This window comes from Marmota flaviventris, chromosome 16, assembly GCF_047511675.1.
Source record: "Marmota flaviventris isolate mMarFla1 chromosome 16, mMarFla1.hap1, whole genome shotgun sequence".
NCBI lineage: Eukaryota > Metazoa > Chordata > Mammalia > Rodentia > Sciuridae > Marmota > Marmota flaviventris.
This window is the reverse complement of record NC_092513.1, coordinates 68,677,803-68,705,598: the sequence shown is the minus strand read 5'-3', so window position 1 is coordinate 68,705,598 and position 27,796 is coordinate 68,677,803. Positions and strand designations below refer to the sequence as shown.

Genomic DNA, 27,796 nt, shown 5'->3' with positions numbered 1-27,796 from the left:
TGAGCACAACACCACAGAACCTGCAATAGAGGCAGCGGCTCTGGAACTTTTCCAAAGTAGGGGGCTGGGGGTGTGGCTCTGTGATACAGCACCTACCTAGCATGTACGAGGCCCTGGGTTCCATCCACAGCACTGCAGGAAAAAAAAATATAGGCAATGTAGACTCAGGTCCACAGAGCTTTTAGGATAAAGCCTCCTTACCCAAAGCCCCATCTCCACATGTACCCTTTACATTCTGCTCTGGAAAACCAACAGAAGTGGCCATGGCTTCCTTTTCTTCCACCTACATTTGTGGATTCAACAGAATGATTCTGTTCCTAAGTGGATTATGTGGCCCAGAAAGAGGGACCACCACTCTTAGCCAGGGCAGTCCCCCGACAGGACACCTGGCAGCTGGGATGCTTCGTACTTGTGACCTGTCTGTCCACTCACTCAGCAAATCCCCCTCTGGAGTGTGACTGGCCGACTCAGACAGAAGGTACCCAAGCAGCCCCGAGCCTGGGTGTGCGGGAAGGCCAACAGGCCCTGGCCTGAGGTCTTCTGCACTGTCCCCCAACCCATGCACAGCTCGATTGCTGTAGCACAGCCCCCAGGTGCCAGAAAGACATACAAAAAATGAGGAAAGCCACGGGAAACCAGACCCCAGGAAAGAAGGAGGAAGTTGTTGATTACACGTCAGGCTGAGCCCAGACAGACCCCAGACGCCCTGAGCACAGCAGGCCCTCTCCCAAGCACTCAGCTTGCGAAGTTAACCAAGCGTCACCAAACAGCCTTTGGCAGGAGTCGCAGCCAACACAAAAACAAATATTATATAAAGTTGAAGTAGACAGCCTGGGCAGAAAAAGCCCAGTTGACACTTCTAACGGTCGCCTTTGTGTTGCAGGTCACACACTCTGTGACCAAATCCCTCCCCTCCCCTGGCCTGTCCTCTTCAATCCCGCCCATGTGGCCCTGAGCTCCACTCATTACCTTTCCAAGTTGACCATCACTAAGAAGATTTCTCCCAGTCAAACGAACCTCGCATCTCATGCTCTACTGCAAATGCTCTTGACCTTTGGGGAGGTCAAAACCTTACTGGAGAATCCCATCAAAGCCCTGACATTCTCCCCAGGAGCAAGCGCGATTGCAGGGAACTCACAGATGCCCCGAGCTGCCTGGGGTTACAAGCCTCGGTGGCCGTCCCCATGCCCATCTCCTCCCATTTCCCTCCTGCACTGAATTTGAGAAAAGCTCAGTAACCAGCCTCCATTTGGAAGAATTATGTAACTCCAACAAATGTCAAGAATCCATAAGGACTCCTTCCAGAAGGCTGGCCATGACATAAGGTCTGCAGGAGAAGGTCACGTCCCTCATCTCAAGAGCTCTGGCCAGTCGGACTTGCAGCATCCCTGAAGGACACGCCCTCCCGGCGACTGCCGCGCAGATGTACCAACGTGACTTGCGGGGACTGCTGAGACTCAGTCTGTTACAACTGGCATCGGCTGCCACGGGCAAGTCATCAGAAGAACCTGACCTTGGCAAAGCACATTTTACACTTGAGCACAATTCACTGGGTGACACCCAGCAGGGCGCAGGGAGGCAGGAAGAGGGAGAAGGTGCTGGAGTGTGCTGCCTGGCGCTGCCCACTACACAGCACTGCACAAGCCACCTCACCCACACACACAGACCCAACCCACGAAGCCAAATCCTGGAGCTGCTGCTGAGAATCCCATAAAAAGCAATGCTATTTCTAACCTCCCGCACCATGGAAAAATACACCCGCCACCAAGCAACCCAGAATCTCTGAAAGGTTTATTTTTATACTCTTTTCCCCACGCCCCCACCCCAACCTCCCCCACAAAAATTTAGGTGGAAAATTTGCTAGCTTTTTAGCAGCTTAACAATACTGTGCTAGGTATCAACTGAAGAAGTTGCCAGCACACTGGAATTGAAAGCAGAATGTTCAAGGTGCTTTTCTGATAGGACTCTGCACACCTACTTGAGAAAATAATATAATCTAATAATAGGAAGACAGAAACCACCAAACAGACAGAGAAAGTCCCCCAGGTCCCAGACCACGGGGGAAGCAACAAAAGGAAGAAGTTTCTCTTCTGAAAGCCTGTCCCCGCTTGCTGACCCTCCTCCCTGCATTGCCTGTTTTCCTAGTCCAGCCCATAGATAGAGGCGACCCGCGCTCGTGACGCCCTTGCTGGGCTTCTGTTTTTCTCAATGCCACTTTGAACCTGAATCTGAAGGGTGAGGGGAAAGTGTGAGCTGGGGCTCCAGACCTGACTCCCTGGTGCTGCACAGATGAAGGACTCAGGCAGGGGCGGGAAGGGGCAGGAAGGCACTGGAGATGAATGAGGACTGGAGGACCCAGAAACTTCTAGAAGCCTAAGGGAGACCCCTGAACCAGGACTCCTGGCACTGGCAGCCATGGGGTCACCTCTCTGATGACAACCTGGAAGGACAGCAGAGGCTCCAACCTGCTGCGGTCCAGCTGCTCATGCAGACAGGACATCCTGGTGCAGCTCTGGAGGAACCTAACCTGAAGGCAGAGTTCACTCCCAGAGTTGGGAGCCAGGCCCCTGTGCCACGCCCAGCCGTTTCTGTTGGGTCATGTTTTCACAGTTAAGTCCGTTTCAATGCCAAAGATGACTTTGTACCAACATCTGGTGAAAATAAGCATTGATTTATTTACCGGAAAGCAGGAGCCCACATTTAAAGGTGATGAGCGCTTATCTCAGTTCTACTGTTCTTCTTTGATTTTACCCTAAAAGTTTTAAATTTAAGGCAAGAACAGGAAGATCAGGTCCTAGGATGCATGGCGGTGGAGAGGGTTGTCTGTTAACTGCCGAGGGTCACTCTACTGGGACCACAGATCCCACGCCGACTCCCTGCCCCACAGTCTATCAAGGACATTGGAAGGAACCAAGACAGGTGGGATTCTCCCCAACTGCATCCTCTCGTCTGCTGAGAACCAAGCAGATCCAAGGCTGAGGTTCCATTCTCTCAAGAAAAGAAATAGATGAAGAGAGGTCAGGAGCAACTCCCTGGCCTGCATCTCAGAGGCTACACCCCAGCACGCCCAGCGCTTGGAAGACACCTGTGAAGTTCTTCAGGAATTCTCCCTGTGCTGATCGAGGACAGAGATTGCCACCTCTGTCTCTTTTCCTCTAATCCTCCCACCTACTGTGTACCAAAATGCTGAATTAGGCATCTACTAAATAATACTTCAAGATAAATAACATCCCATTAAAAGTCAAAAAAGTTGAGACTCAGAGCTAGAACCTGGTGTGCGTCACAAAGTGAATAAAATCCATGGGGCGAGAATTCAACCCAAATTCCGCGGCTTGTGACTCCACTTTACAAATGCCGCATGCCAAGGGGCAAGCCTTGAGCTCATCCAGAAGGTCCAAGTGATGAATCACATTAACAGCACCCTACACATGCAGACCCACCCCCATTTCAAAGCCAAGTTCAAACGAATCCATGTACAGAAAGAGGGTCTGTGCAAAACGCAGACCTCCGTGGGCTTCCCAGACAGGCAGAGCACTGAGCCGTAATGCCACCTGTCCACTGCATCAGCCCTTAGGAATGTCTCACGGCCCAGCTGTGAGCTGCTTAAGGGACCAAGCTTTACAAGTAACAGAGTGAATATAAATTCCAGGACAGTCAACTGTAAGGACCTATTTTAGAGGTGTGAAAGTTCTTACGACACCTCGGAATCTAAGTCTGTGCTTGAAAATTACCCGTGATGCGTGAAGCAGCATGCGGGTCTGCAGAGACAGCCTCCCTTCTCGGACCTCTCTGGGTGTGGGGGTGGGGGTGGGGCAACACGGCTTTCAATCTAACCTGAAAGCCACACTCAGCAACTGCAAGTTGAGAAAAAGTTTTCCATTACCAGTTTTGAAAGTTGCTTAAAATAGCTGACAGAATGAGGTAATCCCATATAAGGAGGAAAATCAGATACTTATGTAATTTTCAAGAATTATTTCTACTTTTGCCAAAGTTTTGCAAATCAAGTTGGGCAGCCCTTCGGGGCATAGGCCAGTAGGCGCATTAGGAGGGTTGGTGAACAGCGACTTGGGGCAGCTTTAGCTTGGGGCCGGAAAATTCAAGGGGGCTGTATTGGGGATGAAGAATGCAAACAGAGCTGCACCCCCAGTTTGTAGGCCCTGGTGGGGTCGAGCAGTCACCTCCCACTCTAAGCTGGTGGTAGGTGCCAAGTTACAGAAGAAACCTAGTGCAGCTCACCAGCTCTCACGGGGCAGCAAAGATGGGAATTCTTAAGCCTCATGCTGCTCCTTTAGGATCTCAGGGGCCAGATGAACCATTCATCAGTCCCTGAACACCCAGGAGATGAATGAAGGCTTATCACGCCCCGTGAGTCCCAGTGCCTTGCACTCCACATTTTCAGACCTCTGATAGTGAAACTCACAGGAACCCTCAAGGCAGCAGTAGATAGGAACCCAGTGCACTCAATCAGCCAATGGCCCACTGTGCAACTCACGCTCTTAAGCACCTGCCATGCTAGGAAGGGTCCAAGTTGTGAAAAGCCCCTTTAAATTCAAGGGTCCAAGTTGTGAAAAGCCCCTTTAAATTCAAGGGCCCAAGTTGTGAAAAGCCCCTTTAAATTCAAGGGTCCAAGTTGTGAAAAGCCCCTTTAAATTCAAGGGTCCAAGTTGTGAAAAGCCCCGGTGTGCCTTGGTGAAGAAGCACCCTAAACCCCCTCCCCAATCCCCAACCGTCATCCATTGCCAATAGCAGCCATAGATAGAAAGGTCTGGATATGCTGAGCCCCTCCAAACACATCCATGTCCTTCATTTGACGAGTTCCCTGGAGCTCCCTGCTGTGGGCACTGTCCTTCAGCACAATGCAGTGGGTGCGGGGACAGGGGATGGGGCTGGGGGTTCACTGGCCCTTAGAAAGTTTCCATTCTAGCAAGGAATTTGCCACAAGCAATGAGCACACCACCTGGCACATTAAAAATTTAGGGAAAAAAAATTACGCCTTGTATTTCACAGAACTCCCCTCCCTTCCTCAAGATTCTCAAGTGCGACCCCAACTGATATTCCCTGCTATCAGGTGAAGCCTGACAATCAGGCAGGACAAGACTCACTAAAGCCACTTCAGAGTTGACAAAATAGAGGCACAGGGAAGGGAGGGGGGCATGCCTAAGGAGAAAAGTGCACGGTGGGCAGGTGGGCAGGCTGGGGGGGGGACACTCCTGGCAGCCTCCAGCACCTCCCCTGGCTGTCCCCCAAGGGGGCTGGCTCTGAATGGGGCTTGAGACTGAGGATATCAGAGGTGACTCAAACACATATGTGTCATCTAAGCTTCTGCTGAAGACACCCCAAGTCACAGCCACTGAGCTCCCCCCACACACACACAAAGTGGCATATACACACACGGGCTCACAAACATAAAACCAAATACAGTAACTCAGGAAGGGACCATCTCAGAATGGCTGGTGTTTGACAGTCTTTGTGACAAAGAAGAGCTGGAAGCCCCACTCACCTTTACCACTACGAGCAGACAGGTTATCAGTCCTTGGAAACGGTCCAGCGGAGGAGGAGGCGGCGGCGTGAGGTGGCAGGTGCAGAGCTTGCACTACAGAAAGGAAAAGAAGGGCCGTCAGGGCACCAGTCCTTCATTTCCCTTGGAACATCCACCCCCAGACACACCAACTTCCAGAAAATGCCTGAGGGCTGTCAAAACAAAAGGCACAAATATCAAAATAAAGCAAATAAAAATGTGAAGATAAGCAGCAAGTATTAAAGGGAAGGAAGAGGGGATTTCAGCAGAACCTCTGGAGCAGGGAACACGACGGCCCGCCCCACCTCCGACCTGCAGGGAGCAAGACCAGCTGCTCCGGTTCCTCCCTGAAATCCCGGCCTGCTTCTGTGCCCTCCTGAAGCTCTGGCCTCTCCGCCCGCCCTCTGTCCCGTCAGTGATACATCCTCCACTGGGTGATGCAGATTTTTGTCCAGGCCACACAACCCGTCGCCAGCCCCCTCACCCCAAGGTGGTAAGCTGACTCCACGCACACAGGGCCTTGGAGGCTGAGCACCGTGCCTCCTCAGGAGACCTCCACGCACAGCTTCGGGAAAACTCGGTAAAGCTCTGCCTCAGATACCACAAGTGCCTCTCAGCACCCGGCCTGCCAGTGGGTCGGATGCTCCTGTCCAAGGCTGAATGAGCCGCCATCTGTCTAGCTCATGTGCCGTGCCCCCTCCAGGAGACTTGTCCCTCAAAGCACAGTGCTGCCATATGTCACTCCCGAGTGATCCGCCAATGCTAAGGCATCTAGATAAAAAAAATGACTGCACCTAGCTCAAGGGCCCCATGAGAGTCCCACAGAGGCCCACCCCAACACCTGAGCCAGTGCCTCCCTGCGTCTGTACAACTCCCCCTGTCACTACTGTGGGGACATCTCTTTTTTTTTCCCACATTTTTTTATTGATGCGTTATGGTTGTATGTAACTGAGGTGATTTGTGGTTACATATTCGTACCTGCACACAATGTGACAACATAATTGGGCCATTATTACTCCCCAGCACTTCTCCCTCCTTGCCCCCTTCCACCCCTTGATCCTTTAACTCTACTGATCTCTCTTTGATTCCCATAAGACCCGCTCCCAACCTTCTTTTGCTTTTTCCTCTCTGACTTCCTTTTAAGAAAGAAAACTTGACTCCTTGACCTTCTGAGTTTGACTTACTTCCTTTATCATAATGGTCCCCAGTTCCATCTATTTTCCTACAAATGACATAATTTCATTTTTTCTTTACGACTGAATAAAACTCCATTGTATACATACACACCACATTTTCTTTATCCATTCCTCTCTGATGGACACCTGAGTGGGTTCCACAGTTTGGCTATGGTGAGTTGGGCTGCTATAAGCATGGGTGTGCAGGTATCCCTGGAGTAAGCTGACTCTGATTCTTTAAGATATAGACTGAGGAGTGGTCCAGCTGGGCCATGTTGTGGTTCCAGGCCTGGCCTTCTGAAGAACCTCCATACTGATTTCCATGGTGGTTGTCCTGATCTACCATGTCCTAGTCCCACCAACAGCGAGTGTCAAAGTGTTCCTTTCTCCACATCCTCTCCAGCACATATCATTATCTGTATTCTTGATGGCTGCCATTCTGACTGGTGTGAGATGAAATCTCAGGGTAGTTTTGATTTGCATTTCCCAAATTGCTAATGATGTTGAACACTTTTTCATATATTTTTTGGCCATTTGTATTTCTTCCTTTGAGGAGTTGGACATTTCTTTCTCCTCTCCTTTCTTCTCTCCACTGAGAAAAGAAAACATGCACTTCTGATTCTCCAGAACTTAGGAACAGGGATCCCTCTCCTAAAGCTTTCTGGGATTCAAACGCTGCGATCTCTTGGGAACAGAAGTCAGTGAAATGACATAAGTGTCTTGGTTAGGGCAGAATCCCATGTGACTCCACAGTGGATGGTGCCCTTGTATAATTCCCTTCCCTTGAGCACAGGAGTAACTTGTAACTTATTTCTCACCAACAAATGGCACAGGTGCCACTCCCTTGATCAGGTTCCCCTGTGTAGGAATCCAGCTCAGTAACTACAGTGAGGTGCCCTTGCTGTTTCTGAAGAAGGGAGCTAACAAGACAGGGTCCTGTCTGTGAAGGGGGCCACGTGGCAAGGAGAGCAGGGACCTCTGAGAGCTGAGAGCAGTCACCAGCTGACAGCCAGCAAGGAAACAGGGATCTCAGCCCCCCAGGGACAAGCAAGCTGACTCTGCCAATAACATGAATAAGCTTGGGAATGGCTCCTTCCCCACCCAAACCTCCAGATGAGAACACAGCCCCTGAGCTATGGACACTGTGCGAGAATGAGCATTGTGCTTGGCCTCCAGGTTCATGACAATTTGCTATGTAGCAATGTAAAATTACTAAATCTAGTTTAGTAATAGAGAGATACGTAAAATATGTATCTCTTAAGTGCAAACATAACCAGCACATCAGAACAGCCCTCGCTGCCTGTGGCATCAAAGGTAAAACTTCATTTTTCCCCACTCCTTGTGAGCAAGAACTCATCACCTCATCCTGGCATCCCAAGACTTTGCAGAGCGAACCACTGAGAAGCCTTTACCTTTTTTTTTTTAATGAGCCAAACTAAAAGCATTATGATCTGTAGATCTCCATACACTATGATAAGGCCACAGCAACTGAATTGGTCCATCCTTCTAGCCAAGTTTGTACCTTCAAAGTAAATTTCAAAATAGCTGGCAGATCTTTAGCTCCTGCTCGAGCCCAGAGACTGAAGGCACAGCTCACCCTGGTCCCATCCCTTCATTCTACCTGGGAACCTGAGTCCGTGCTTAGAAATGTCACTCAGTAGTTACAACTTTGGCCAAATATCCTTGCTGCTTCTCTGGCATTTTAGCTATGTAACAGCTCAAGGTTAAAAACAAAAACTTCCCTAAAAAATCTGCAGAGCAAGAATTTGTGAATCCTTCTTAATTTTTCATTTGTATCAATAAGTCTTTCATTCTCAACCAAAATGAAAAAGTCCTGAGTGGGTCAAACAAACGGGTTCTAATTCTGACACTAATTCTGAAGCTACTTCCTGGCAATCTTTTTTTTGTGTGTGTATTTTTTTTTGTCAACAGACCTTTGTTTTGTTTGTTTATTTTTATATGTTGCTGAGAATCAACCCAGTGCCTTATACATGCTAGGCAAATGCTCTACCACTGAGCTACAACCCCAGCCCTCCTGACAATCTTTTTTAAAAATTCTTTATTTTGTTTTTTATTATTAAATTGGTGATTTTTAATTCTCTGAATTAAAATTTTTATCTAAGCTCTGTTTAAAATAAAAGTTGGAAGCCAGGTGTGGTAGTGCACACCTGTAGTCCCAGCTTTTCCTGAGGCTGAGGCAAGAAGATCCCCTGAACTAACGATTTCGAGACCAGCCTTAGCAACATAGTGATACCATGTATTAAAAATAATAATAGGGCTGGGGATGTGGCTCAAGTGGTAACGTGCTCGCCTGGCATGCGCGGGGCACTGGGTTCGATCCTCAGCACCACATACAAATAAAGATGTTGTGTCCACCAAAAACTAAAAAATAAATATTAAAAAATTCTCTCTCTCTCTAAAAATAATAATAATAATCAAAGAAAAGTAGAATGTCTAAATAAAGTCAGTTTCTGTTGCCCTCAAGAGATAAATTATTGCTTTTATTACAAAGAATACTGTGACTAAAGTTGTGTCTTAGATTTTGAAAAGGCTGATTTTAATAACAGGCATATTTTTAAATATTCAAATTAGTTAAATTACATAGAAGGTACAAAATAAAAACTTCATTCATTACAGAAACTTGTCATATTCCCCCAAAATCCATATTCAGAAACTTATTCTACATGCCCATTCCTTCACCAATCACTTAGTAAACATGAACATTATCTCCAAGGTTTATCCCCTTATCCTCAGCTTCTCAGATAGAAGGATTCTCACACCCAAGCCAAGAAAAACTACAAACAGCAGTCCCGGAATTCGAGGCAGAGAACTTCAACAAACTCACCTCTTCCTTCCAACATAACCTGCACTCCCTCAGGCCCATCTCTAGCTATGAAAAACAGCCAGTGGCCCATAGCTCAGAATCCTCCTGGACGGGGTGAGGCAGGGAACCGGAGCCCACGCAGCAGAAAGAGCCCGCCCAGGGAGAGAATCAGCCCCAGGTCACAGGGCAACCCGACGCCCCACGGCTTCTTTCCCCCTATTCTAGCAACGGTGAGTCTTCTCCAGTCTCAAATAACACAGCTCAATGCAAAGTCCAGCAAGGGCTTCAAACCACAGCCTGGGTGTGAATGTCGCACCTTCACTTGGGACATGAGGGCAGCAGAACTGTTCACTCGGAGACAGTGGAGGACCAGGTCAGCACAGCTGCTCACAGAAAGTGCTGGCTGCGTCCTCCTGCCATACCCTGCTGCTGTTGCAAGCATCTCAGGAATCTACAAGTGCCTTCCAAAGTGATAAGGGCAGCCTCCAGGTTCTGACTAGGTCACCAACCCAACCATCTCCTGAATGACATCTCCCTGGCATGTTGGGACCCGTGAGCTTGTGGAAAGCAGGACAACCCGAGGGAGTGGGGGTACTCCTGAACATGAGCAGGCCATGGGTGCGTGAGGGCAGAGGACACAAGCACCAAAGGGACGGGAGCCACGTATGTCACTTATCTATTCAGAGGTGCCAGGCAAGTGCTCTGCCACCGAGCTATTATTCTTCATCCTCACAACGTTCTCACTTCCTCTTGAGGGTAAATGAAGAATTTGTTCCTGAGAAGGGTTAAGAGGAAGCTGGCTGCAGACATCCTTCCTTTCTCTGCACGGGGACGCTCTCCAGCTGGGGACGGGCCCTGTGGAGCAGGGCCATGTAAAACACAGCCAGGCCGAGGGACAGGACCCGAGGCCACTCTGTGGAAATTGTAACTTGGGATAGGAAAAAAACAGGCTGTTTCCAGAACGTTGAGTGTTACAGAAGGAGATTTCCAAGGAGAAACCATTCTCGCTCGATGGTATTATTTCAGGATGGCTGGAGGTGGGCCTGTGTCCCCCTCAGACACAGAAACACCTGCTGCTCCCGTCAGGGACATTGCACCTGCGCTCAGGAGAGGCACAGGTGCATTATATAGTCACTCCCCCTGTACAGCCACAGGCTTTGTTCTGATGCGCTGGTCGCATCCTGGTGGCCAGCACTCCCGCATGACATCTTCTCCCACTGGCCGCATGGCTTCAGAACCAACTGATACTGATCATGGGGGGTCTTCTCCGGGGCCCGAGGTCCCAGCAACAAGCTCTGTCATGTGCACAGAGTCCAACCTCAGTGGAGTGCCAGCGGCCAAGGTGGCCAGAGCCACCTGACAACAGGAAGTAGACTGGTGGCCTCCTGCAGAGCCCAGGCCTGCTCTGCAAGGCCACCCCAACCCAGGGACCAAGGAGGCCACAGCTCCGGCTGCCCAGCCCACCACAGCCTCGAGTCTGGTCACCTGTTTCCCAGCCAACCTTGGCAGCCACTCTACCGAGGCACCTGGGGCTCAAGGGACACACCTGGCAGACGCAGCCCAGCCAGGAGGAACCAGAGGACACAGGGCCAGACACCACCTGTCAGCTGTCTGGCTTAGATCAAGTTTTCTTGTCCCAAAATAGAAATAAAGGGCCTCTTCAAAGCAGACGCAAGGGCGAAACCTCCCGTGGTGCCCACTGGGAGGGAACACAGCATGGCGGCCGCTCTGGCAAAGCATTTCCTCAGCTCAGAGGCCTGGCGCTAGGCCTTTGCCAGCAGACAGGGAAGAGGTTGGACTCTCCCAAGAGTTGGCAACTTCCGGGGGCTTCTGGCCCAGCTCAGGAAGCACAGACTCCGCCTGGCTCCCACACACTTCCTAGTCCACAGAGCTGGACCTTCAGCATGGGGTGGGGGCAGAAATGGAGGCTCCAGCAGCCTCCAACCAAGGTCTGTCAATCAGGGAAAGGCCGTGCATCTGCCTAAAGCCAAACGGCCTCCTGCCCTCCTGCGCATTTGGCTTGAGCACTTCATAGGTCTCCTGTTTTCTGGGTTTTTAAAAATATTCTGGGCATCCCCTCGACATTGCCATAGTAGGGGTTCCCAGAAGAGCAACTTCAGAAGAAAACTCAAGGCACAAGACCCCAGCTTTCACACCTTATGACCTCTCATCTTCAGACACCCAGCTCAAGTCCCATCCACTGGGCTGAGGAAGGAAGACACGGGGAAGTCAGAGGTGAAGGGTCATGGCTTAGCCACGCAGATAGGTCAAGACGTGGGCCTCTGCCTCATGCCCAGGTGATAATAATAATGTAAACAATTATAATAATAAGGTAACACTCATTTAGCAAAGGCCCCCCCTGGCACTTATCAGCTCAGCTGATGCTCACAGCAGCCCTGTGGGGATGTTGTTATCCTCAGCTCATAAACGAGAAAACCAGAGTCCAGGGAATTTAGGTAGCTTGCCCAGGTCACACGGCTATTAAGAAGCATGGCTGGGACTTGAACCCGGTTCCACCCTATAGTCAGATCTGCACAGCAATCAAAACAAATAGTTATAATAAGTAAAGCATAAATGAGATAGCAAATATGAATGTGCTTAGTTCTTGGGAATTATTATCTTTATTATTCTATTGACCTCTTAAAATTTTGCATTGAATATAGGCCCAGCTTTTGACAGAGAGCCGTTTCCATGTGCTGAATTCCCTGGAACCATGATACTTGGTCATTCTCCATTGAATTATGTGGACTGTGTCATGTTTTGGTTTTTTGTTTTGTTTTGGTTTTGGTTTTGGTTTGCTACTGAGAAATTGAACCCAAGGGCACTTAATAGCTGAGCCACATCCCCATCCCTTTTTATTTTAAGACAGGGTCTCTTTAAGTTACTGAGGCTGGTCTTGAACTTGTCATCCTCCTGCCTCAGCCTCCTGAGTTGCTGGGATTATGGGTATGTACCACCACACCCAGCTAGACTCTGTAAGTCCTCCTGGACCCTTTGTACTTTCAAACATCTTTTGTACAACATACATATGTGTATTATAAATACACAAATATAGATCCATCGTACACACAGGGTTATATTTAAATACACACATAGAGAGATCCCAGGTATAACTTTTTAAGATTCTGAAAACAATACTCAGCCTTACTGTCTGAAATACATCCCATCTTTTATTGCAAATAACTTTTCTAATGTTGGTTTTGACCTACAAAGATGATTTTGGAACTAGTGAGTTTGGACCTGCATAGAAGAGCAAGCTCCAGCTACCAATAAAACTTCCCGGATATCCTAAAGGGTAACCCTTTCCAGCACAGCCTGCAGGACTCAGGAACCAACCAGAAAACACAGAGGAGCTCAGTGTTCTCTGCTGGAGCCAAACGGAGCTCGCCCCGTCTGTACTATCTGTGCCTGGACTTTGCAAATAAAGCCTAGAATCCAATATTCTGAAATAACTTAATGGAAACACATTCGACTGCTAAAGTGTCTTTGCCTTGGCTTTCATTGCTTCAATACCCTTGTAAACAGTCGTTCCAACAGGCCTGGCACAAGCATGGCTTTGCACTCCAGAGTAGGCTGGCTGCATTCTGCAGGTCAGCCTTGAGCCCTGAGCTCACAGGCTCCCAGGAAATGGGGGGCCCTGCAGCATCCCACAACAAAGCGCTAGGCAGCCCTGACTCCTCTGCAGACCAAGGCACCTGCCCAACTCCCCTGCGAGTGTGTTCAAATCTGATCAAGGTGACATCCGTCAGATGTTAACGGAGATGTTCCTGGACAGAACCAGTCACCTGGGAAGAGTGGCGTACAAAACACCCAAGGGGACTAAGAGGAGGGAGAAGAAGAATACGGAGAGGACACCAACTTTGAAAGCACAGCAGGCCTGGTGCAGGAACCATGACCTGAGCAAGCGTGAACCGCCAACAGCCTGGCCCTTTGGAGAAACTCCGACACCAGCGATTCAGATGGATCAAAAGGCAGGCATGTTATACACACAGGGCATGGGTGGGAAACCGTCACTTCTACTGCCTCGTTAGGGCCCAAGTGCAGGGCGGGACATCCACGTACAGACTGTCACTGCTGCACAAGTGGACGGCTGGGTCATAGGTTTTTTTTAAAAATTACCAAGCCCTCTTCATTCTGGCCCCTCTTACCAGCTGCTCGACCTACTGGGGGCTCCTAAGGGTAAAACTAAACTCCCAGGAAAGACAGGCCCTGCTCCAAGATAGCTTTCTCTTACTCAAAACCACTCCTCCTTTCCTTATTCTTGTGGGTTTCATTAAACCAAGAAGCCCAGGACACTGTAAACGGATTTGCTAGTTTCCATACTTGCTGCCAAATTTCCACTTCTGCAAAACCAATTCAAAAGAGAGAGAGAGAGAGAGAAGCTAATCTTCTAGTTCTCCACATGGTGCAATTTATTCAGAACTTGGGGTAAAAAGTTGGAAGGCAAGAAATCAATTGTGGGCAAATAATGTCAAGGTAAATCTACTGTCTTTAGTTTTCAAGTGACTATTTGTCTCAGAATCACTTCCTCTTCCAACTTCTGGAAAGTTTGGTTTTTTTTTTTAAAGGTAGACACTGCCAAACAATGGCCTTGTTAAAAGCCAAAGTTTGGTTATTTTAAGGTAATAGTTTTACTATCTTTTAGCTGAAAGAGTTCTCATGAAAATCCATCCAAACCACTAACTTTGTTAAGAACTTTTACGGGTTGACAATATAATACCACATGCTTCCAGACGTTTGAGGGTTCTATTTTGTGCATTGCTGTGGCTTTTAAGAGAGCAGTTCAATCGGAAGTCAGTGGCAGAGGTGAGGGACAGGGAAGGCGAAGGGGGAGACACTGGAGTGACTCAGGAGAGCAGCACTCCACTAACAGGAAACCAAGCTCCAGGCAGGAGAGGAGGCGTCAGCCGCTGAGCACTAGGTGGAAGAGTTATCTGGAAAGCACAAAACATCTTGCATCTGCTGACTCATTAAAATAGCTCCCTTTCTACGTGCCTTCAGGAGTCAGCTCAGGGATGCACTCAAACACCAATAAGCACCGTGATCTCAGATCCTGAGATAAATTCAGCCCTCCATGAGCCAGAATCCAAGCAGCTGAGAAATTCAAACAACTGGAATTTTTGTGAGAAGCAAAACTACAACCACACAAGGTGACTGGCCAGCTCCCTAAAGACAAGGGCACTGCTCAAAAGCACAAGAGTACAATTTTTAAATACAAAAAAGGTAAGGGCTGGGTTGTGGCTCCGTGGTAGAGCACTCACCTAGCACGTGCGAGGCCCTAGGTTCGATCCTCGGCACCACATAAAAATAAATAAATAAAAACAAAAGTATTATGTACAACTAAAAGAAATAAATATTTTTTTTTAAAATGGTACAAGAATGCGTTGGTCTGCCACATGACCATAAATCAACACTCAGAAGGGAGAGTGGGTGATACAACTGCATCCATTCTCATCACATGGAAGTTTCTACCAAAGATCCTCAGGAAAGCTGCTGGACAAAGCTGGTTCCTGATCAATCCACCTGAACGAAGCTTCTACCTGTGGCTTAAACCTTCCAGAAAGGCAGAAGATGCGAATGAACCAGTGTAACTGAGCTACGCGTGCCATCCACAGAGAACCTTGTCCATCTCAGGAGTTCAGGGGCCAAAAGCCTGGGGCTGAGCAAAAACAGACAGCCAGTCTCGGGCCTGCGAACGCTGCACAGGTTACTAGAAAGCAAATCAGCAAACGGGCTATGCCCCTGGAAAACCTCACAGTCCTGATAAAACTATCCTCCTTTTCAAATTCCACCACAGCATGTGACAGGTGAATCTGGTGCAGGTGAGGTTTAAAATAAATAGGATGGACCGTCCTTCCAGTGACTGCTAACACTAAAGGCCTGGATGTGTGCACACAAACACACACACACACACACACAAGCAACCCTGGAGATCGTAATAGAGTTTTCAGACATCCCAAACATTTCTCTTATAAGTTAAAAGAGCATGGCAAAAATATAAAGTTCACGCATGGCTGCCTAGAGAAAATGTTTCTAGTGGAATTAATTATTTGGTCCTTGCAAGCAAAAACACATTTTGCAAACATGCCTGCTAATTTTTCAGAATGACAGCATGAGAATATTTATGCCAGCCTCCCCCTTGCCACCGCTACCTTACCAAAACCCAGGCCAGAACTCAGAAAATGTTATTACCCCAAGAGATGCCATGTGAAATCGGACCTATGGTTCAGTTCACATAAAAGGTTTCTAATCTCGGGCTGAGGTGGTGGTTCAGTAGCGGAGAGCTTGCCTCACACGTGTGAGGCACTGGGTTCAATCCTCAGCACCACACAAAAATAAATAAACAAGATGAAGATATTGTGTCCATCTATAACTAAAAATATTTTTAAAAAATGATTTCTAATATCAATAGAACATGAAAAATGCGACACTTAGTATCCCTCACAATCCTATCCATTTCAGTCTATGGGTCAGTGATTTGCCACCAAAGCTAGGGTGGGGGCAGGGCTCCAGGGGTCTGCCAGGAGCTTGGCCTGGACTGCAGGACCTCAGGGCTGGGCCAGGCAAGGCCAGCGATGCTGGGCTCACTCTGAAGCAGTTTCCCTCTCCTCCACGTGAAATCTATTACAAGCTGCTGTCAAATATGAAAGCTATTTTGGCAGCTGTCCTTCAATCTAAGATGATCATTTCACCGATTAAAAAAAAAAAAATGACATTCTCAGCCACACCCACTCCAAGCCCAGAACTTCAGAAAGCAGCCCCCAGAGACTGTTGGAATCCTCCCACCTCTGGACACAGGAGTATCAAGCCAGAAAGAAAAGAAAGGCCCCCAGTCTGTCTGTCACCTTTCTGTCTGTCGCATGCATTTGTCCCCAAGGCTGATGGGCTCCCGTCATGTGGAGCTGGGCTCCAGGCTGTGTGTGCAGGACAAGGAGCACACTCCCTGACCTGGAGGAGCTCTGGACACCCTGGACACCCTGATAGCTGGGAAGCAGAGATCTATGAAAACTATTTGCAGCAAAATGGCCTTCTGTATTTCTGGATCCAAAGGGAAAAGTAGGGAGGAGACCCAAATAAGTCTTTGTTTGAAAAGTCCGGGCAAGTGCTACCCTTTGTCTCAGCTACAGAGCAACAAAGTCCAAGGAGCCGGCACTGCCCTTGGTCACACTCATCCCGCCAGGCAGCCCGGCACCATCTTTGCTCCTCTGTGTCAGAATCTTCCGGAGGGGGGATGGAGGGGCCAGGACTCTGCATTGGAACCAACTCCTGGAATAATTCCTAAGACACACCGACTGGAGCTCTAAACCCGGATCAGACAGACCTATGTGGGAAGCAGAGATGGTTTTCAGAGCTGGAGGAGAAAAGGGGCCCCATTCAAGAGACAGCAAAGATCCTCCAGAGACAGGAAGGAGGTTCCACAAGGCCTAAGCTCTGGACAATCGAGCTGAAGCTGACGGGCCACCCCTGCGGGAGATGACTTCAGCAGCCCTGACCAGTCGCCAAGCCAGCAGCCCTGCTGCGAGTGAGTGGCGAGTCCTTAGGCACACACCCACAGGGGAGAGGAAGACACCTCCCCTCTCTGTGAGTCAGTGCAAATGAAATTTATTTAATTGCTCTAGAAAAATGAAGGGATGTGCATGCAGGCTCCTGGTGCCATGGAAGAGTTCATTTCCGTGACACACTTCAACAAAGGACAAGCAGCCCAGAAAGAGTCCATCTCAGCCAGCGGGGGTTTGCCACCCATCCAAGGAGGCCATGCTCTAGGCAGGGGACCCGGCAGTATGAGGTCACTGGGAAGCTGCAGATCATTGGGGGTCAGAAAAACGGAGAAAAATGGGGGGCCAGAGGGAGAGGGGATAGGAGACAGGGAGTCTGGCCGGGCCATACAGATAGGCCCAGCCTTCACCTTCTAAAGCCTGAGTGATGGGCCAGCCTTGCAGGTGAGGGCGCTAAGGCGGTTCTCAGGGTGGGTCCTGGACCAGGAGCATGAGCATCCTCTGTGATCTTGAGGAACATGCAAACAGCCTTAGTTCCACACTAGCCCATCAGAGCAGCGGCCCGTGAAGCAGCCCATGCGTGGGCCATCCTGACCCACACTCAGGTTTGCACAGGGAAAGGGGGACAGACCTGCAAGAGGGAAGAGAAAAAGCACAGTCAAGGCAGAGAGATGGCCGAGGACGTCCAAGCAAAGAATGTGAAGAACCTCAGGCAGCAGCTGTGGGGACGGGGAAAGGAGTGGTGTGAAAAAATACACAGCAGGTAAAACCCCAGGAGTTGGTGAAGTGGAGATCTGAGAGCCGGGCGGGGTCCAAATGGGTCCAGCTTCATGGCTTGGGCAACTTGCCCTTAAATTAGGTAAAAGAACTAAGAGCTCTTACGTAAGTCACAGATCGATTCGCCAGTGCCTGCCTCAACCTTAAAACACTCAGTCTGTTCCTAAGCCAACTCCGAACCTTCCAGATTCAGAAGATTGCATTTTAAATGCTTTTATGAAACGTCATATCTGGGAGATACACCCATGCGCCTTCTCAGACACAGTCCTCAACCACTCTTCTCGGCAGTGCATCTCGGAAAGCTTTATGAACAGAAATCAATCGGGATTCAAAATCTGGGAAGAATAGGAAGGTTAAAGAAAAATTACTTCTCACGATCCAAAGCGCAGCCATTTGCTGGGGAAAGTATAAACAATGCTTCAGCACTCAGAAGGATTCCAAAAGGAAAGGAAGCACAGTACAGCGACTAATGTAAAACACATGTCAATGGTTGTGCTGCCCAACAACGCTGTTTACCAGGGTTACCGGGCTCAGGATATCTATGGAAAAAAGGCCAATACTTAATTAGCTGTGCTCACAAAGGGATGCTGTACACTGAACCATGGCAGATTCTTCACAAAGCATGCACTCTGGCTCTGTTTTCGTACTTATCATTAACTACGGGTGTGTCTGACGTTCTGGACAAGCAGCCCACTCTGAGGATGTGACTCAGGGGAACTGGGAAGCACCCCATGTCCAGCTCATGTTTTGATGGCCAGTAACATGGAGCTCTGCCCAGCAGGGCTGCATCCTGGAAGGTCCCCCGCTAGGCCATGCAGGAGCATTAACAGTCACCTTCATCCCTCCAGCCTTTGAAATCGCATCAAGCAGCCCACAGCAACCCAGGTTCTGGAGAGGAGGAGCAGGTCCTGACTGCGGCAGGGGGCAGCACACATGCTTCCCTGAGCCTGTCTACACCTGCATTTGTCCTTATACAGACTCTGGGGTTCCACTACAATTTCCCCAAAAATTCTAAAGTCAGGCTGACTGTACCTCATTAAAGAAAATTAGCACATGAGAAGCTGAAATGGGGCTATTGCCCAATAAGGACCTGCACTCAGCCGTGTCATGTAGCTGGACAATCCTGTGTCCAAGAACTGACTCCCAACTTAAGACCATAACAAACACTTAGGCTGGCCAGCTGTGTTTCAAGCATGTGGTGTTATTGGTTCTTTCCATCTTTATAAGAGTTGTGTGAGGTGGTGATACTATGACCAACATCTTCCTTTTACAGGTGTGGAAATAAGGCCCAGGGTGTTTGATGAAGCATCCAAGATCACACAGCTGGTAAGGGGCAGAACTGGGACTTGGCCTTGGACATGGCGGCCCAGCGGCAAAGGCTCTCCTACTGCTCTCCTCCAGAGAGATGTGGACTGGTGGGACTTGGTCTCTATCTGCAGCCCTGGCTGTTCTCACCCAGCACTCACAAGGCTGGCATGCACACTCAGCCCGGTGTACAAGGGCCCTGCCACACCCTGGGTCCCATCTCCTCACACTGTCTCTGCTCACAGGCCCTGCAACCAACCACCACTCTCGCCCTCTTGGGCATGTTGCAGGTACTAGTCCAGGCCTGGAGTGACACCTGTGGCCAGGCAAGCCCTGCCTGTTGGGCCATCTTCAATATAGATGTCTCCATAAACCTTGGAGCTTCTCCAGGATAGAAGTTCTGCCCCTTCCAACAACAGTGGCTCTTTCTCACCATGAGGCTGAGTGGCCAAGTGGGCTCATCACCAGTTCGGTGGATCTAATCGGCATAGATGGGCCCTGGCTTTGGGGTTTAAGAGGACCTCACTTATTGAAGACTAACGATGTTTCCACTTAAGAACTTTCAACTTGATGGTGGTGCAAAAACCATATGTATTCAAATTTTGAATTCTGATCTTTTCCCAGACTAGGAACACGTGATCTAATCCCTTCCACCACCCCCAGGGTGCCCCAAAATCACAGAGGAAACAACCAGCACCCTCTGCCCTGTGCTGCTAAGGCACGTGTATGCAATGCATTTTCAACTCACACTATTGTCTACCTGACGGTGGGCTCGTGGGGACATTGCCCAACATGAATATATGGTGTCCACCCCAGACAGCAGAGGGGCAGAGGCAGGGCTGCCGGAATCTCTGAACGTCTGGGGTTGGAAATACAAAACACAACAGCAAAGACGCTTAGCCCACCACTTGAACTGAACTGGGGTTTGTATGGACATTTGCTGAAAGCGGCTCCATCCCAGGCAGGTACCATGCTGAGCAGTCCCTCAGAATTATCTTTCTGACAACGAAAGAGACTTGGAGCACGTGAAAAATGGTTCATCGGGAACCAGGAATCAAGGTCTTTGGCTCAGAAACCACATTCTTTCTTGGTAAACAAGATGAAGAAAATCCATCATCTAGCAAGGAGAATAGCGAGAACCCTGTAGTCTATTTTTCCACCACTAAATGGAATGCCGGGGGGGGGGGGTTCTGCTCCTCACAGAGCCAGGCTGGGGTGCCGCAGTTGCTCAGCCTGCCAGCGCTCATCTCTTGTTAACACCCATTGCGCTGGGAGTCGGTCCTGGTTGCTGAGTTCTGGAGGTACCTCCTGCCACTATACGAACACAGGGACGAGAGGGGCTGTCCTGTGCCAGGGGAGGAGTGGGGGAAGTCACCTGGACCCCTCAACATGGAAGGAGGGGTTCGGATGGCCATGTATAAAGCCCTCCTGAGTACCCAGGACTGCGCTAGGGCATCAGGTATCTGTCTACCCAGCTAAATCGTGGTCAGGCACGGTCCTAGAGAGGCACTTTTCAGCTACGTCAAGCAAGGTTTCTAGCAGCTTCTCTGCTCTCAAGATGGGCTGACTTCAGCAGCGACAAGCTCCTCCTCCCTCAAGAGGTGCTGTCCAGGGCTGCACAATTCCGGACAGTCGAGAATGGACTGATATGAATGTCTACGAGACAGAAGGTCAAAATAAACAAGGAAGGTTCTAGAAAGACACACATCTGCAAGGAAGAAAGGAACGGTAGGAGAAAAATAGCAACAGCAGAAAATAAAGCAACATGAAAAAGGAAATAATTGGCTGAATCGGAGAAATGTTATATTTTAGAATCCCGATTTCCTTCCAGTGGTTCTGAGCCCCCATTCACCCCAAATACAAGCAAATTTTGCCAAGTTCATGTAAAATCACTACCACTCAGCTATTTGTCAAAACAGATTAGAGAAAGATTTGCAAAGCTCTCTCATACACATAAGTTATTTATGACAGTACATGAAAGAAAATCTTCCACAGTCAGGTTCTCAGACAAAGAGACCTGAGGGACCTCGACAGAGCTGCTGCAAAGCCGAGAAGGGTCAGGGTCACCATGTCCAGGAGATGGCACTCGGGGTGGGCAGAAAGAAGCACATGGCACCAAGAGGGCATTCCCAACGCCTTGGCGCGTGGGCTGCTTGCCTACCATGAAAATGCAGAGTTCACAGCAGTGACCTTCAGTAAAAATCCCCCACGAGCTCTCAGGAAATGCTCCGAAAATTAAATAAGAGTCATCTCTTTTGGAAGCGACTGAGCTGTGATGACTGCCTACTACACTGAAAAAAAAAAAAAAATATATATATATATATATATATATACACACACACACACACACACACACACATATATATTTGATGGTGCTGGGGATGGAACCCAGGGCCTCTCGCAGGCTAGGCACGCACTCTACGGCTGAGCCACATCCCCAGCTCCTACCCTGTGAAATTTCCACTCAATGCCTCCCAAGAAATCTTGAGGGATTCTGTTACATCCACTCTCAGGAGAGGGGACTAAAACCCAAATGTACAGACTGAGGAGAAAGCCAGAGTGCAAGAGAGCAACTGTGCCAAGAAGAGGCTTCTCCAAACCCACATGGGCTCCTGCCTCCCACCTGGTGGCTTCCAGGGGCCAGTGAACACCAGGTCTGCCCACCACACACCAAGCGAGGCTCCCCATCAAACATCCAGCGCAGCATGGCAGTCCTGTCCCTTCTCAAAGAAGCCACAGGGTGGCTGTGAAAAACGACACTGTCAAGAGAGTGACCCGTGAGTCGTGTGCATAGGACAGATAGATACATAGAAGGAAACAGGTCAGAGAAAAATCTGGAAACGGGCTAAAAGAAACAACTGGAAAAATGAATCAAAACCGTACAGTGACGTATGACATACGATATTGTCCCACTTAGTGCAAATGTAGGATGTCTTAGTGTTAACATTCATTTTACCTTGCCAGGCACGGTGGCGCACGCCTGTAACCCCAGTGACTTGGGAGGCTGAGGCAGGAGGATGGTGAGTGTAAAGCCAGCCTCAGCAATTTAGTGAGGTACTGAAGAACTCAATGAGACCTTGTCTCTAAATAAAATATAAAAAGGGCTGGGGACATGAATCAGTGTTTAAAAGCCAGTGACCAAAAGTCAGTCAGAGATAAGGAAGTACCAAGAACTATACTGTCCCCTTCGGTCGGAAGTGCTTTGAGGCTGGCCAGGAGGGCAAGCACGGCCAGCACCAGCATGTTCCAGGAATATCCTGGCATCCAACCTGTGCACAAGATGGCCAGCTACACCCCTGACCCGGGTCTGCCACCACCCTGGGCAGTGACAGCACCTGACCCTTCCTGATTAAAACTATGAGGCCCCTCTAGAGGTCGTTTTCTGGGGAAACTTTCATAGAGGGTGAAGGATAGCTGTCTCAGCCTCCTTTTTTCTCTACCTCAGTGGAACGTCATCACTTATCTAGCTTAGGAAAAGTGAATCTATGCCACGGGAGATCACCACTGCCCGAATGCTGAGCTAGCAAGAAACATTAGCAGCCCAAACACCGAGGAACAAACTGACCAACCGCAAATGCCTGCACGTCACAGTCACATCTCAAAAGCTTGAAGGGACCTGGTGAAAGAATAGAAGGCAGTTCCTTAAGGGACTCTCCAGCTCACACTTGATAGCTTATTCCACTCCCTGAACCTCCTTCTAGTCATTTCTAAACATTTGTTCAAGGAAATCTGAATTTTGAAATCATGAGAGCAAAATGTAAGTAAGTAGCCAATTTGGTGACCATGAAAAATCTTCAATGAAATGACACCTGGTTGTGGGCACTTCCAACCACTGCTCCTTATCAGCAGATTCTGCTTAAATGCTAACCAAAAAAAAAAAAAAGTTTCATAAACTTCACTGATTAAGACTGATCAGGAGTTTAAAAAAGAAAACTCCAACCATCCCTTAGCCATGTGCTTGTTCATTGTCAAGCAAATAATCTGGGAGCAGAGGGGATAGCAGGGCTGCTGGCGGGAAGAGGTCCCTGTCTGCTGCGGAACTCAGCAATCTTCAGCCATTTGTCTTGGTTGGGGGAAAAAATAGATTTGGGAGAAGGAAGTTTCTTTTCTGAACAGTAGGTAAAAAGGAACAGAAGCTGAGGCTGGGAATGAGATGCCTCTCAACCTCCGTCTGGCCGCTATCTGTTCCCTGACCTTTACCCATCATCGTCCACCTACCACCACTGCCGCTGTTGCAGCCTGGGGCTTCTCAATGCAGCCAAGTGGACATTCAGGACTAGGTGAGCCTTGGCTGTGGCTGTGCTGGGCACAGCAGGGTGTCTGGCAGCATCCTGGACCTAGACGCCAGGGGCAGCTCCTGCCTTCCAGTCGTGACGACCAAAAATGCCCCCAGACCTCCAGCGAAAATGCCCCCAGACCTCCAGCGATGTCCTCTGAGAGGTAAAACCGCCCCTCCTTGAGAATTGCTGCCGCAAAGCAGCCTGAACAACCTTGTGATCATTAATTTTTCACAGTCCAAGTCCACAGGCTGCACGTCCGACCCCAGATGTGATGACCACAGGGCACAGGTCTGCCAGGAGCGCACAGCAAGGGGACCAGGCAGCTGGGGGGGGGGGGGGCGACCCACAGCTCAGGTCCACTCACAGCGTCCCCCTGAGGCTGCAGACATCATAAAAGAACAAAAGGACTGGCACTGCAGTCCTCTCTCGTGCCATCCCAGGAACGGTGAAATATCAAACTTGCGCCTCAAAATGAAGCTCATTAAAAGGGAGACGACTTCCAAACCACAGCTTTCCCACAGGAAGCAGGCCGTTTTCACCCTTTAACAATCGGGCCAGCAGCACGTGGGCCAGGACCCTCCAGCCGCAGCACGAGGCCGTGCACACACACACCCCCTCCCAGACGCCGAGCGGCAGCACATTCTAACTGGAAATGATTTGTGACAGCTCATAAACAGCCCTGGATGCAAACCATTGTCAAAGGAGGTATTAACAAATTTGCACTTCTCCGGTTCCCACACAGGCAATTTTCTCATCACTCTGACAAGAGAAATGTTTAAGGAAAAGGCAACAAACAGTTCTGAGATCTTTGGGCAATGTTTTCCAAATAAGTGCACACTTCCATCAAACAGCGACTCTCAACGTGAGTCTCCCTCCCCTGCACGTGCACCTGCTCCTCTGCTCCTCGGAGCCCAGCCACCTGGGCTTCCCCTCCACTCACCTCACCCCTGCTTAGGACCCTCCCAGAGAAGGGGGGAGGCTCTGATTCCATAACAGCACACATACCCGCTTGCATGGGGTCTCGTTTTCAAAGGGCTCTCTGAAAAAGCATGGATGGGGTGCCACACCACGGGAGATGCCACAGGTTGACTTGTAACTCGACCCAAGCATCCAGCGCCGTTCACACCTGCTGACGTTCATCGGATTTAAACCCAGCTGCCCTAGTAAAATGCTGAACCCAAGGCGAGAAGTCTTCAGAACCCCTTTAAACCATGCTGACCCAGTATTTCTCAAACTCTAAAATGCACCCAAATCCCCTGGTGATCTTGTTCAAAGGCGGGTTTTGATCAGGGGTCAGACCTGGGCTTAGACTACATTGCCAATCTGTGCTCCAGCTGATCTGTGATCCCAGGAGGGGCACTTGGATAATAGAGCTGGGAAAGGAACCCTAATTTTTTTTAAAAGATAGAAGGACTCACTATGTTGCGCAGGCTGGCCCACACTCCTAGGCTCAGGAGATTTTCCCAGCACAGCTTCTGGAGCAGTTGGGACTATGCCCAGCTTAGGGACCCCTAACTTAAAAGAAAAGCAATTTCTACTCCCAACATGGAGAGGAGCCACCTCAAATATCAAGAGGATGTTTTTAGAGAAGGGAACCAGATTTGAATCCATGCAAACTTCCCACTGCATCCAGGGCAGTTCATGGATCTGTGTTCTATCAACATATATAATCTCTGTTCTAACTTTCAGTAGAACGATAGTGCATTCAAACCTTGTGTGAGCTGGACACAGTGATGCATGCCTGTAATCCCAGTGTTTGGGGAGAACTGAGGCAGGAGGATCCCAAATTCAAAATCAGCCTTGGCAATTTAATAAGACCCTGGCTCAAAATAAAAATGGGCTATGGATGCAGTTCAGTGGTAAGGTGCACCTGTGTTCAATCCCCAGGACAAAAAAAAAAAAAAACAAAGAAAGAAAGAAATCTTTTATGTACACAGCACCCTTTCCCTTGGGGAATCAAAGTGCTTTAGATACAATCTTTCTTGAAAAGGAATTCATTTGATTTCTGCACAACCATTAATACTTCTGATGTCCTAAATAAGTGATACATTGTTTTCTAAAAGGTTAGCAGGCACAAGGGTGAGACAGGAACAAGATGACAATGATGGAAGAAAGGTCAGAATAATACTGATACTAGGAAGAAATTCTCTCCTTAAAACAAAGACAATGATCAAAGCTGCTGCCTCCCTAACCTTCCCCACTCTGATAAAATCCAACAGCACCAGGTGCTGGGGCAGAAACCTGAACACATCCTCATCTTCCAGGGCCCACCTCTCACCCTCCCGCTCCTCCTTCCAGCTTTAGCACCCTGACCTAACACCGCAGCAGCCCCACGGCATCCCCCACTCTTCCCCCCCCCACCCCTATCCTGCAGGCTGTTCCCCTGAGACCCTTCCCCTCCTGAAACCTCAGGCAAGACATGGCTCTGCTCCAAGCCTGGAGGGCCTCCCATTCTACTCGAGCCCTGCTGGGCCCTACAGGACCTCACACACCTGCACACACTCACGCATGCACACACATCCATACCTGGCCTCTGGTCCCCTGTTCCTCTCTAGCCTCTTGACCTCAAGCACTCCAGGGGAGCTCTGGCTCAAAGTCTTTGCAGAGTTTCTCCAGCCTAAAATCTCCCCAAGGACCCACATGGGTGGCTTCCTGCTCAAATGCTACCTTCTCAATGAAGCGCTCCCTGACCCTTATCCAGCAAACCCCATTTGGAGTTGAGTTTTTTCTCATCTCCTTCTGCCTCTCAAAAACAAACCTTAGTACCTGGGAAGGACTCGGCACCGGCCATCTAGCTGCACTTCCCAGGTGTGTGAGCAACTGGAGGCAGACTGAAACCTGCATCCCGCAGCCTCAGCGCCTGGCACATCTGCCTGGTGTAGTCTGCCCTTCCTTCACTGCTCACGGGTTCAGCCATCGCTCATGGACCTATTTAGTGAATATCCCACACCAACTTGGAGCGCCAGGCCCGTCCCCGGGGCATCAGGAGACACAGATGGATGAATCTAGCCTCGTTTCACAGAACCCATCATTACACGTGGACCAGGAACAAATTTTCAATATTTTCTGCTACTATCATTTTATCTTATGATTGCTTTTCAGTCTCGATGCTCTAGTAAATGGAAAGAACTGGCTGTTTTTAATGTTTCTCTTTTGTTAATGCTTCTTACCTGTGGGCATTTTTGTGTCTTAAGGCTCACCCTAGTCAGAGCAGGAACACACTCAGTTCTACCAGTTCTACAGCAGTCAAAAATGGGAAGACGTGTGGGATTTACCTACAAGGGCAAAAATTACGGCTCACGGGAGCTGTAAGCTGAGCCGTGGCCCAGATAAACTGGGAACCCATCCTCTCTGCACCTTCAATGGGAGCCCTTTCTACACCCACCCGCCCAGTCTCCATATAGCAGCCAAGTGAAAAGCGACCCTGTCATCCACTGCTTAAAACAATCCAATGGCTTCTCAAGGCCTATAGGGTCCCACTTGATCTGTGCTAGGCAGCTTCCCGTCACTGACAAAATGCCTGAGATAATCACCTACAAGGAGGAAAGGTCCGTTTGGCTTGAGGTCTCAGTCTATCTTCACTTGGCCCTGTTGCTTTGGACCTGTGGCAGCACAGTACCTCATGTGGGAGCACAAGGTAGAGGAGCACTGTTCCCCCTGTGGTGACCGGGGAGCAAAGAGAGAAAGACAGGAGGCAGCTGGGTCCCCACATCCCCGTCAAGGGCTATCACCAATGACCTAACTTCCTTCCACTGGGCTCCACCATCTCCAATAGTGCCACAAGCTGGGGACCAACCCTTTGACACAGGGGCACCTGGGGGACACAGGGGCCTCTAGGTGACACTCTAGATCCAAATCATAGCATGGTTTCAGAAAAGAAAACCTTTAACTGTCTACAGGACCCTGGTTCCTCACCCCAGCAGCCCTGGCCCTCCATGCTCCCTCCTGTCCAGCTGCTCGGGCAGCTCCCTCTGCCCAGGAAGGGCTCTCCATCTTCATTGTGGGACATCTGTTTCCTGTCAGGTGGCAGCCCCACCACCTTCCTCCGCAGGTGACCCCAAGCCATGACATAGCCCACGTCTGCACCTCCCTGGGGCTTATGCTCCATAGCTCCCTCCAGCAGCAGGTTTCCCTAGGTCCATCTGAGCTCTGACTCCTAGGAACCCCCCACAGCCTTCCACCTCTTCAGAGCCAGCCCGAGGATAGGGCCTTGTCTCCAGGGCCGAGCACGCACTCCACGCCCAGTAAGCAAGCTGCCCAGAGGCCTCTCTGTCCTCCTAATGGAGATTTGCTGTCAGAAACTCCCCCCAGTGAGTTTCCTATTCAGTGACACCTGAGAGCACAGGGGCGAGGGCAGCCCTGGGCCCAGCGATGCCCTGATCTCTTGAGAGAGCTTGTGCTCACTTCGAAGGAAAAAGTAA

The 27,796-nt window shown here is 49.5% G+C and overlaps 1 protein-coding gene across 2 annotated transcripts in view; it reads right to left on the bottom strand.

The window, feature by feature from the left end:
* Ldlrad4 (low density lipoprotein receptor class A domain containing 4) overlaps positions 1–27,796 on the bottom strand; it is a 366,677-nt gene that overhangs the window by 307,727 nt on the left and 31,154 nt on the right. For both annotated transcript variants that reach the window (XM_071602501.1, XM_071602502.1), the window contains exon 2: positions 5,501–5,593. The gene's annotated coding sequence lies outside the window, so the exon portion shown is untranslated. The remainder of the gene's footprint in view (positions 1–5,500; positions 5,594–27,796) is intronic.